A 10,650-nucleotide genomic window follows, 5' to 3' on the forward strand; every position below is an offset into this window, starting at 1 on the left:
ATACGCTGCAACGGAATTAATAAGACACGTTATAAAACAATGTTAAAATACTATTAACAACAGTAACAGCACTATTGGTTTTTCCCTGGGCTGGACCTTGGGAGGTTGACCATTAAAAGATAAGATCAGAAACAGACTTGAATAAAAAGCACAGTTTTGTAATTTAAAGTGCCATGTGAGGGAGCAGTATGCAGGGGGGCACTTATGGGGTTCCTAAACTAGCTCAATAAGCTGTTGCATGCTCAATCCAGAGACCTTTCCGTGTGTATGTACTAAACCAATTAGAGTACATGGTTTTGTTCGTTAAAGTACTGAAAACAGAGGGATGATAAGGGAAGGAGGTGCAAAGAACATATTAAGGTGCGTGATTATGACCCATGGGGTAACTAAATCTGAACGCTAATGAGTCATCCTGAACCTAGGAGGACATTAATGCGCTTGACCCAAGCATTATTCTCTTGGCAGGTACTGTAATTGGAGCTAAGATGCTCACTAGCATTTTAAGTGCCATATTGTGTGCTTTGTGATCATTTATACAAATATTCGTTTGTGTAATTTCCATTTCAATTTCATTAATAAAACTTATTCACAGTGAATGACTGTCACCAGCTGCCTAGAGTGGAATTTGCAGCTCGATCATGTTCGAGGTAAAGTTTGGGAAGTTGGTTTTGATGGAGCAAGTATTCGCACGTAATGCGACTTGCTTGTAATCAGTCCTCTCGACATAACGTTAATACATTAATCAACATGTTTGTCTTATTAATATTGCCTTTCACAAAAACATTGGGTCTCATGAAGAAGCTTGCATATGTGCTTTTACTAATGTTAATCCGCTTGCAAATAAAATGGCCGCTGCTACGCGGGATTTCCTACTACGCATGCTTCTGTCATACTCATGTGACATAACGTCTTTCTCGGCTTGGAGAGAAACTTTTGCTTCTGCACACTAGAACTAAAATGGCTGCTCTGTGTTACCGAATGCATGAAGCTTACTCAGCTGCTTTTGCTAAGCTGCTTGCTCTGCCTAATATCTAATGCAATAGTTCAAATAAAGTAATGGGAATAGAATAGAGATAAGTGGTATACAGTCCATTCATTTATTCCGTGTTCTCAAACTGTTTCTTTTCTATTCTTACATGTAAATCATTTTGGGCTTGACGCCTATCGCTGAACTCCATATTGAAAGAAACTGCGTCTGCGTAGAAGAAACGCAAACCCTGAAGCACTGGCATTGAAACCTGGCCAAGTCATGACTTGCTAGAAGATGTTCCTGGGGAAGTCAACTTCTGACCCCTGTGAAGGAAGCTAAACTAAAATATGGACTACATTGTAATCATTATTGATACATTCACTGCTGGGTAGAATAAAAGTGCATGAGAAAATACATTGATGGGCGGGTACGCAAACATTAATATTCATCTCGAAAAAGTTTCATTTTGGTATGGTGTGATGACCTCTCCTCATCACTTGTCCAATCAAATTTGGGGATCCTTACACTTGCAACATTGATGGGTGGTACACTGCCCTGGAAAATAGTATAACTAGGGTAGGCTTAGCTAGTTAATTTGTCCGACTTGTCCGAATAGCTGACCTGTCACTGACCCAACGCACTCAATAGGTGACCAAAAGTAGAGGGCTGCGGAGCACTCTGTCAGAAGATTCGATAACCCAATCGGGGTTCTGGAAGCTGAAGTGCTGGTGAAGCACTTTGTCGGGAAAATCGATAACCCAATCGGGGTTTTGACTGTTAGCTGCAGAGAGGGAGTAACGCAGGCATTGCAACTTTAGCTGCGGGTGCCGGTCGTAGCCTGTGGTGGTCCTGTCCTGATCCAATTTGGCTTACCTGTCCTGATTCTGATCTGCACCTGCCTTCCTTTATGGTGCCTGCACTTTCGGGGTTCTGTCCTTTAAACTTACCCGTGGCCAGGGTTAGTTCTACACACCATTCTAGGTAAATATAAAATGTGGGTATTGTCATTGTTCTGATTCCTTCTCTCTTCCCACCCTAATGTTAAATGATAAAGTTTTGCATATTGTCGTATATCATTGTTCTGATTCCTTCTCTCTTCCCACCCTTTTGTCAAATGCGTAACGACTGCTTTATAAGAACTCTGCATATTTTCATTTTAATCATTATTTTCCTAATTGAGAATTTTCTAATATTCAATGCTTGGATCATGACATTTTAAAGATTTTAGATAAAGAGTTTTAAGCCTTTCCCGAGTTGTGGTTATTTTATGAGTGTAAATGTTCTTATTCTACCTATTATTCTAACACCTTTGATCGCATCTTATGAGCTTCTTTGAACCACTCTTTCTTGAAAAGGTCTATTAGGGATCTGTGGCTGTCCGGTGTTAGGGTCATTCTGACCATGTTCCTTCTTTAGTTCCACTTCGAACCCCTGGAGGAATTTCACAGTCCAGGATTGACTGAGTTGAGGCAAGTCAGTACTGCTTGTCTGCAAAAGCATACCCTGAGCTGGTTTCAGAGTGGGCAGAGCCAGTGGTGGCGGAGGTTGAAGGTTATTTTGCAAAGATACATGACATGAATTAAGTGTTCCTTTAGATGGCCAGACAACCTGCCGTCTCCTTTGACATCCTGTCTTTGCCCTGGAGTGGCATGAGTTTTTGATTGTAGAATGCCCATTTGATATTTCAGATATTGTCTCTTTAGCCTGCTGTTGAAAGCTTCTCCTAAGTATTGCTGAAGTCTTACTGACTTGTAGCTATTTAGGACCATCCAGGCATGTGATCATTTTGCTAAGGTTGCTTTGTCCTCCAAGTATGATAGGATTTTAGATGTTTTGTTTAACAACTCTTTTGAAGATTTCATAACTTGCTGATTCAGACCATACTTCTGCTAGGCCGAACTTGTCTATAGTTGTGAGTAAGTATTCCCTTGCATGTGAATGATATCTGTTTGTTATCTCCAGCCATATTTTGCAGTTGATGAGGTTATTTTCTTAAAATGTAAAATCTATAGCAGGAATTGGCAGAGGCTGTGGTCCTAGCGCGTTGAAGCTGAAGTGGGAGTGTCTCCCCTTTCAGTAATAAATCATAGTCACATCCGTTTCGATGTGACATTCACTTTTTATTTAAAGTTTAGTAAATTAGATGTGTGATGTACGGTTCGAAAACATGGCCTAGCAAGTGTCTTCTTGACGAGATCGAACTCCAGCCATATCTGTGCAGGTGATGATAGCTGGGGAGTTGCATAATTTTCCTACATATCTGCATTGTAGCTGTGTCCAGGGTGTTTGAGCCTCTGCAACCTAGTGCTACACTGCCATTTGCTAGCATGGGTGCTACCTTTTCCCTTACAAATTCTAGCATAGGAGTATATGATGGTCCTTTTAGATTTCTAAATCAGTTCCTCAACCCCATTGCCAAAGCAATCCCTTTTCTTTTAATTTTCTACTTGTGTCATTGAAATGTGTTGTTACTGTCAAATACTAGGCCAAGATATTTATATTCACTTATTTTATTGATCTTAGCTGAATCGAGAAACCAATTGTCATTTCCTCTTTCTCTTCTAAAGGTCATGATTTCGGTCTTTTTCATATTTATTGTCAGGCCGTTCCTTTGAGTATTCTTTGGTGGCATTTAGTAGACGCGGCAGACTTATCTTTTCTGAGTGATCAATATCAGATAACCAGTGCACAGGAGGTTGGATAGCTGTACTGAGCCACATTTTGGCGCATTGGATTGACACGAGTCAGGGCCAGAGGTAGGTCTGCTAGGAACAGGTTGAAAGGTGTTGATGCCAAAATACACTACTATTTGAGACCCTGATTTGTGGGTATTGCCCTTGATAAGTTTGCTCTTTTCCTCAATTTGATTCTTACCCATGTATTTGTGTGCAATCTTTATTTTGGTTTATTAAATTTCTTTATTTCTGCAGGTACAATATACATTTTGAAACAATTAGGTTACATTGCAATTAATGTATATAAGCAGCATCAAAGTAAAAGTGCAAAGTAGCAGACAGAGACTGCACACCTATGAGTCGTCTTCTTTCAATAAGGTATACAAGTTCTCAACAAGTCGAGACCTCAGCTGCGGGATTGTCCTAATTTGTTTAGTTTACTTACTGCATATTTCCTCTTCGTAGCAACATGTTTTGTCAGGTTGTAAATCACTCAAACTGCATTCTTTGCCATATGTTTAATGACCAGCAACAGGCCTTCCTCCGTCTGAGACAGAAATAAAACTGCTGCAGCAACTTCTGAAGGACAAAAATGTGCCATATCATAGTCTATCAACACTGACTCCATCAGGTAAATTGCCAGCATGTTTTATATAGCATCAGCTCTGCCAGCTTTGGAAGCTCTTCGCAAGAAGTGGATTGGCAGTGGTCGCCCCAGACTAAAGTTTAGCTCTCGTAGTATAAGCATCTCCATATCCAGGATCTGAGCATTGGAATATGTGTTGTCCGTTACGTACACTAAGTCCCTAACCTCGGGAGCAGAGATTCCTTCGTACTTTGCTGCCAAGAGTAGGGGAGACACTCTCACCAGCTAAAGCTTGTTTCTGGAAACTGGCTAAATTTGCAAAAAAGGATCTAATAGTGTGTCCTGAAGAAGCTGAAACTTGGAATTAGCTTGAACATGCCAGTCAGTCAGGATAGCACTCAAGCGCCCCGGCAGTTCAACCCTTAGAAATCTACCTCTGGATCAAATCAGCAATGATTTGATGCACGCTATTGTCTTCCTGCTCAGCATGTTCATAGATGATGTTTAAGTTGTCATAGCCCTTAGGTAGGACATGCCTGTTGCTGTCCATGCTAGCTCTATGCTTGTGTGCATTAAAATGGGCATACAAGAAATTGGCCCAGGATTCCTCAGAGGTTTGAGTCCAAGCGGTGCTTTAATGGATTTTCATTCACCGTTTTCCAGGAAGAGGTGGAGTTGTAGTGCTTAATGTCCCAAAATAATTTGACCCAAAAGACTTCTGCAGTTTGTTTCCTTTCTTTCCATATCACCAGGCTTAGATCTTTTTTTGAGCTCCTTAGATCCGATATTAAGGTAGCTTTGTTTGGGGATTTCCTCACTGCCTGCAGAGCCTTGTTGACTTTGTATTTTAGTTCATTTATTGCCCCTCTTGTATAACAATTGTGGCTGATCCCTTGATAAGCCCATGAGGGTGCCCTAGTTGGTTATACTCTTGAAGTATATTGTTTTGCGAGAGTCTGTAAATGCTTCCCAGTTGTCCTTAGCGTAGTTGCTTCTTATCATTCTGATTTGTAAATGATATTCTGCATTTTGAGCCAATGATTCTAGTGTTCTTGGGGTCCATTTTACACTCTTTAGATCCTTCATGTATGATGAACAGTCAGCTTCTAAGGTATGTGTATTCTCTCTCAGCATGATGGCCAGTTCTAACTCCTGAGGCAGGTGATCGCTGTCAGATCTTGCGCCAATTTTAAATGAGTGAATGTGTTTTAGCAGGGGGAAAGAAGCCAATGTGTAGTCAATTAAGGAGTTTCCATTGGTGGAGTGGAAGGATAGTGCAGGTGTAGTATTGTCTGGAAATCAGCCATTGAGGACCTGTAGGCCCTGGCGCTCTAAATTGCAGAGTACGTTGAGTCCCCATTTGTCCTTCTTCCCAAGGTCTATTGTTGCCCGTGTTCCTGTGAATCTAGATTTTTTTTTTCATTGGCCTGACCAGCAATTTCATATTTAAATCTTCTGTCCCAATTAATATGAAGCTGGAGCAAGCTACACTGTGCAACCAAGGGCTGCGACCCCTTCACTATGAAGGGGGAGCTCACAGATGTTTTAAAAGAGTATGATCTCCTAAGATCACTGAAGCATGAATGAATTAGTATGAGATAAAGTGTTTGCAGTGCCAACAAAAAATAATTGTTATAGTGATAGTAAAATTGACTACCACGCGGAAAAAATGTTTAATGGTTATCACTTGGTGTCAAACAATAAAAGCAGTGCAAACGCGATTTGAAAATATTAACGATCGAATAGGTCTAGAAAGAGGGTCTACATGTTTCGGCCATAACAATCGTATCTTGGCCTTCCTCAGGACCAGAATGGAAATGCTACTGTAAAAATGTGAAAATTATAAAAATGACAGTTATAAAACGTAAATGGAACGGTACAACCTACATTCACCTGTGGTCTTCATTGTGAAGGATCTACGGGGTTTTGTCTTGTCACCTAGAAAAGAATGAACACAGTGATGTTCTATTCATTGTTCATACCTAAATCACATTAGTATTTGTTAGGATCACATTTGTATCCCTAGAGGAACATATACAGCTTATTAACATTAATAAAAATGTTGTTTGTCAAGATACATTTATCAAAGTTTCAATTTCTTACCCGTTCGTGTACGCGCGAACTCCGCACCACTCCTGGTAACAGCTCAGGGTGTGAGGCACCACTCTGTAGGGAGTAAAAATAAATTCTAGATTCACGGAATTAAATCAATACACCAAAACTCTATGTGACTCCCTATTAAATCAACTCACTAACAATCTGAATAAGAAAAGAAAAAAAAAGTATTCGAAATATAGTGCCTTCTTCTTTTGCATTTTACTGGTTCTGTCAACACCGTGGTATGTATTGCAATATGAGGCCACTCACAGTGCTGCTATCGAAATAATCCAATTGATATGACATGATGTAGAGCTAATAATACAAAAGGTTCACAAACTTGTGCTTAACAGTGTTGCAACACAGTATGTTGCCCTCTTCTGTCACAACTCAATGGTTAGTAAACTGCCCCACTATATTTATTTAAAGTCAAAGCACAAATGTAATAGTGCTATCAAAATGCCCATGTTTATCAAGCCAAATGCCTCAGTGGTTAGTGAACTACCCTACTGTGTTTGTTTAAAGTCAAGGCACAAATGTAATAGTGCTGTCAAAAATGCCCGTGTTTGTCAAGCCTAATGCCTCAAGAGTACCGGATAGAATTTGCTGGTCAAAAGTATGCCAAAGAATCTATTGCTCAACATTAAATTTAGTAAAATTAAATTAAATCCCTGACTCACCTCTCCGTCGGTACCCTGGATGGTCTTCTGGCTGTCCCAAGCGGTACTGACGTGAGGGAGCATGCGTTATTTATACTCACTTAATTGTTGTAAGTGAGCACAGCTGGCTATGCTGGTCTCGTCGCGTACTCAATGTGTCCTACAACAATGGTCAATGCAGTTCTTTGCAAGTTGTGACTACAATCTTTCAGCCAATCATTGAAGCAGCAATGCATTCCCTCTTCGAACGCGATGCGAGTCCCATTTCGTCACTAACAGAGTGTTAATGGGAAATGTAGTCTGCTGCCGAAAAATTTAAATTACTCGCTCCCTTAACCAATTGCGCAACATTTGAGGCACGTTGTCACGTTACAGGCTATGACTACAATCCTTTAGCCAATCGTGGAAGGAGCCATACTTTTCTTGTTCGAACGCACTCATGTCCTATTCCATCACTATTTGAGTGTTGATGGGAAATTTAGTCGGCCATATTAAAAATAAAGATAAAAATAAATAATGTTGCTCGCTACTTTCACCAATCACACAAGATTCAAGGCGCGTTGTCACTTTATGAATATGTGTAACTCACTTTATTTCACATATTGAGCTATATCTGTTGCGCATTGTCCTGCCCTGAGTAATAGTGGAAAATATTTAGTTTCATATATTTCACGACTGCGCTTTCATAACTACGCATGGGCAATGCAGTGTGTTATTTACATTCATTATTAACAGCACTATATGTTGGGTGTACACGTAGTATGGGAATAAAAGGTTGTTCTAACACTGTCCACATAAGATCGTCTGCTTTATGCTGTTTCTCTAGGAAGTGGCTCGTTAATCTGGTTGATTGATTCTTGCACCAATTCATGCTTTTGTGTTCTAATATGCATTGTTTCACCTTGCGGGTTGTCATACCGACATATTTCAAATGGCATGGACAGCTTATAAGGTAAATTACATTTTTGCTGTTGCAGTTGGTATGTTTTTTGCCACTAAGTTCTAACAGTCCCTATGTCCACTTCTGTGGTATACTCCATTTGTGGACATACAGACCAGGTCCCACATGGGTGATGTCCTTGTACAGGCGGCAGACCCCATAAAGTTTCTTGTTGTTTCCGATTTTTTACTCAGGGTCTGGTATGGACTAGACACTCACGTAAATTGGAACTCCTTTTGAAGGAGAACAAAGGCAATTCGACTGTTGTTTGCCTAACATTCAAAATACATTAGTGTTTGCATATACATTTCTGAATTGTTGTTGATAGAGTGCTGTAAGTGTTGACACAGGTTAATCTGGTCATAGGTGGTTTTAATACAGGGGGCTCTAACAAAGCTACACGATTGTTACTGGTAGCTCGTTTCTTGGGTAGTGTCTCTCCTGTAGCTTCCGAGACAGATTATTTGCATGATGTTCATAACTTTCCTTTGAAGAACAATTCCTATGAATCCTGAGGAATTGTCCAAATGGTAAATTCATGCGTAAATATTTAGGGTGGAAACTCTCGAATGTCAATAAGGAGGTACTTGACATTGGTTTGGTGTAAAGTTCACTACCTAGACCCATTGAGGATGAAAAAATCCGCAGATCCAAGAAAGCCAATTGGTCTTTGCTGTATTCAGCAGTGAATTTCAAGAACTCGTTTCTTGTGTTCAGTCGGGTATGGAACGCATCAATAGAACTGACATCACCCCTCCAGATAGCGAAAATATCATCAATATATCGTTTCCATGTTACAAACCATTCATAGTAGGGATTGTCAACCGTTAATACGTGTTGTTGTTCAAAAAGGTGAACACACAGGTTAGCTAGTCTGGGGCGAAAACGCTCCCCATTGATGTACCCGACGTTTGAAGAAAGATTTTATCTTCAAATTTGAAGCAGTTCTAAATCGTAGCTAACCTGGCGCACTCCATGATGAAATGGACCCTTGTAATAGTCTACATTTGTTTGTTGTCCAGCAGTGACCTAATGGCATCTAGGCTCTCAAGTTGAGGAATGCATGTGTACAACGATTCAATGTCAAAGGAGACAAGGAAATCAGTTGACACATCAAATTCAATGTCGGGAAACAATCTTAACCACTTGAACGCTATGGGGATTTTTCCCCTGTGCTGGAAATCCAGGAACATCATTATTCATGACAAGCTGGGCTCGTCATCAGTGTAGCAGGAGGCTACTGCATGACGAGCCCAGCTCGTCATGAGCGTGGAAGGGGTTAAGATGTTCTTTGTATCTTGGAGATACGTAGGCATTTCTTTAACTAGTGGTCGCAAAAAATGATCCACAAAAGTGGATAATGGTTCCAGCAAAGAATGTGTTCCCCAGATAATAGGCCTTCCGGGTTGTGGCCTTTGTACTTTATGGATCTTCGGTAAAGCGTAAAATGAAGGCATCACCGTGTTTGGAGTAGCAAGAAAAGAGGCCTCTTGTGCTGTCACCCAACCTTCATTCTTGGCTTCTTCCACAAGTTCCCCAGTTTCTTTGCTTAATCTTTCTGTGGGGTCAGTTGTTAACTGTTGGTAAAATCGGGTATCAGTAAGTTGCCTGAGGCACTCGCGGCGGTTGTCAACGGTGTTCTTTATGACTATTGCACCGCCCTTGTCAGTCGGTTTTATAATGATCGATGGATTCTTTGAAAGTGATTCAAGAGCTTTCTTTTCTCTTCATGGAAGGTTCTGGAATTGATGATTAGATGTTGTATCAATCATTGAAATGTCATGTTTGACTGCTTTTTCGAAAGTCAAAACTTGGTCAGGAACCGAGTGACTAGGTGGACTAAAGGTAGACTTCAATTTAAGGCCACTGTTGATGTCTTCAGTATCACGAGTGGTGTTGTCTCCATCTTTGTTTTAAAAAAAGAAATGTAGACGTATCTTCCTAAAAAATTGAGCTAACTCACACTGAATGAGGAAAGGGTCCCCATTATTGGTAGGGACGAAACCTAGTCCTCAGTTAAGTACCATTTTTTCATCACTTGTCAGCGTATGGTCACTCAGATTCACCACTAATTTATCATCTCTGTGCTGGTCCCTGGTTGTTGCTGGACACCTTTCCTTGCCCTGTGCATGATCTGGGGCGATGGAGGTGGACTCCAATGTACCTGCGCCTGCTGCCCTCTCCTCTGTCCGTGGGATCGCCCTCGGCCTTGGCCTAAAAAAGGCTGATTTGGGTAGAATTGAGGCCAGGGATTGTACGGTGCTTGATGGCTACCTTCAGATCCTCAAAAAGTGCACCCAAAGTAGCAGGAATTATAATGAGTTTCTCCAAGATGGGTGAGCATGTGCAGGTAGGTGTTATCTCCATGGTGTCCTCTTGATTCCTTATGATGAGCTTGTTCAGGTCGGTGATTTTCCCATCGATGTCGGGTATGTGCAATGTCAGCATGTTCAATAGTGCAACCTGTATATCCATTTTAGCTGAGTGGTAGTTCATTGTGTCTACCATTGGTTGAAGAGATCTCAGCATAGGGGACCACACCTAGTTGTTTTGAGCTCTCTCTTGTTCAGCTTTCTGGGGTTGTGCCCTAGATGGTGTTGAAGCTTCTCGTTCTTTGGTCTACTACAGAGTGATCCTGATATCTATTCTATCAGGATGATTCAGGCCATCCTCTTCCCAGTCTGCAGTCATACTAGGGGGATCATCTTCTGGCTTTGGTGTCC

The 10,650-nt window shown here is 41.0% G+C and overlaps 1 pseudogene; it reads right to left on the minus strand.

Annotated features, from left to right (window-relative positions):
* Window positions 1–3,998: 3,998 nt before the first annotated feature.
* LOC144826127 (G2/mitotic-specific cyclin-B2 pseudogene) lies at window positions 3,999–10,423 on the minus strand (annotated as a pseudogene).
* Between the last annotated feature and the right edge of the window lie 227 nt (window positions 10,424–10,650).

The sequence above is a fragment of the Lissotriton helveticus genome, chromosome 3_2 (genome assembly GCF_964261635.1).
Source record: "Lissotriton helveticus chromosome 3_2, aLisHel1.1, whole genome shotgun sequence".
Taxonomy (NCBI): Eukaryota; Metazoa; Chordata; class Amphibia; order Caudata; family Salamandridae; genus Lissotriton; species Lissotriton helveticus.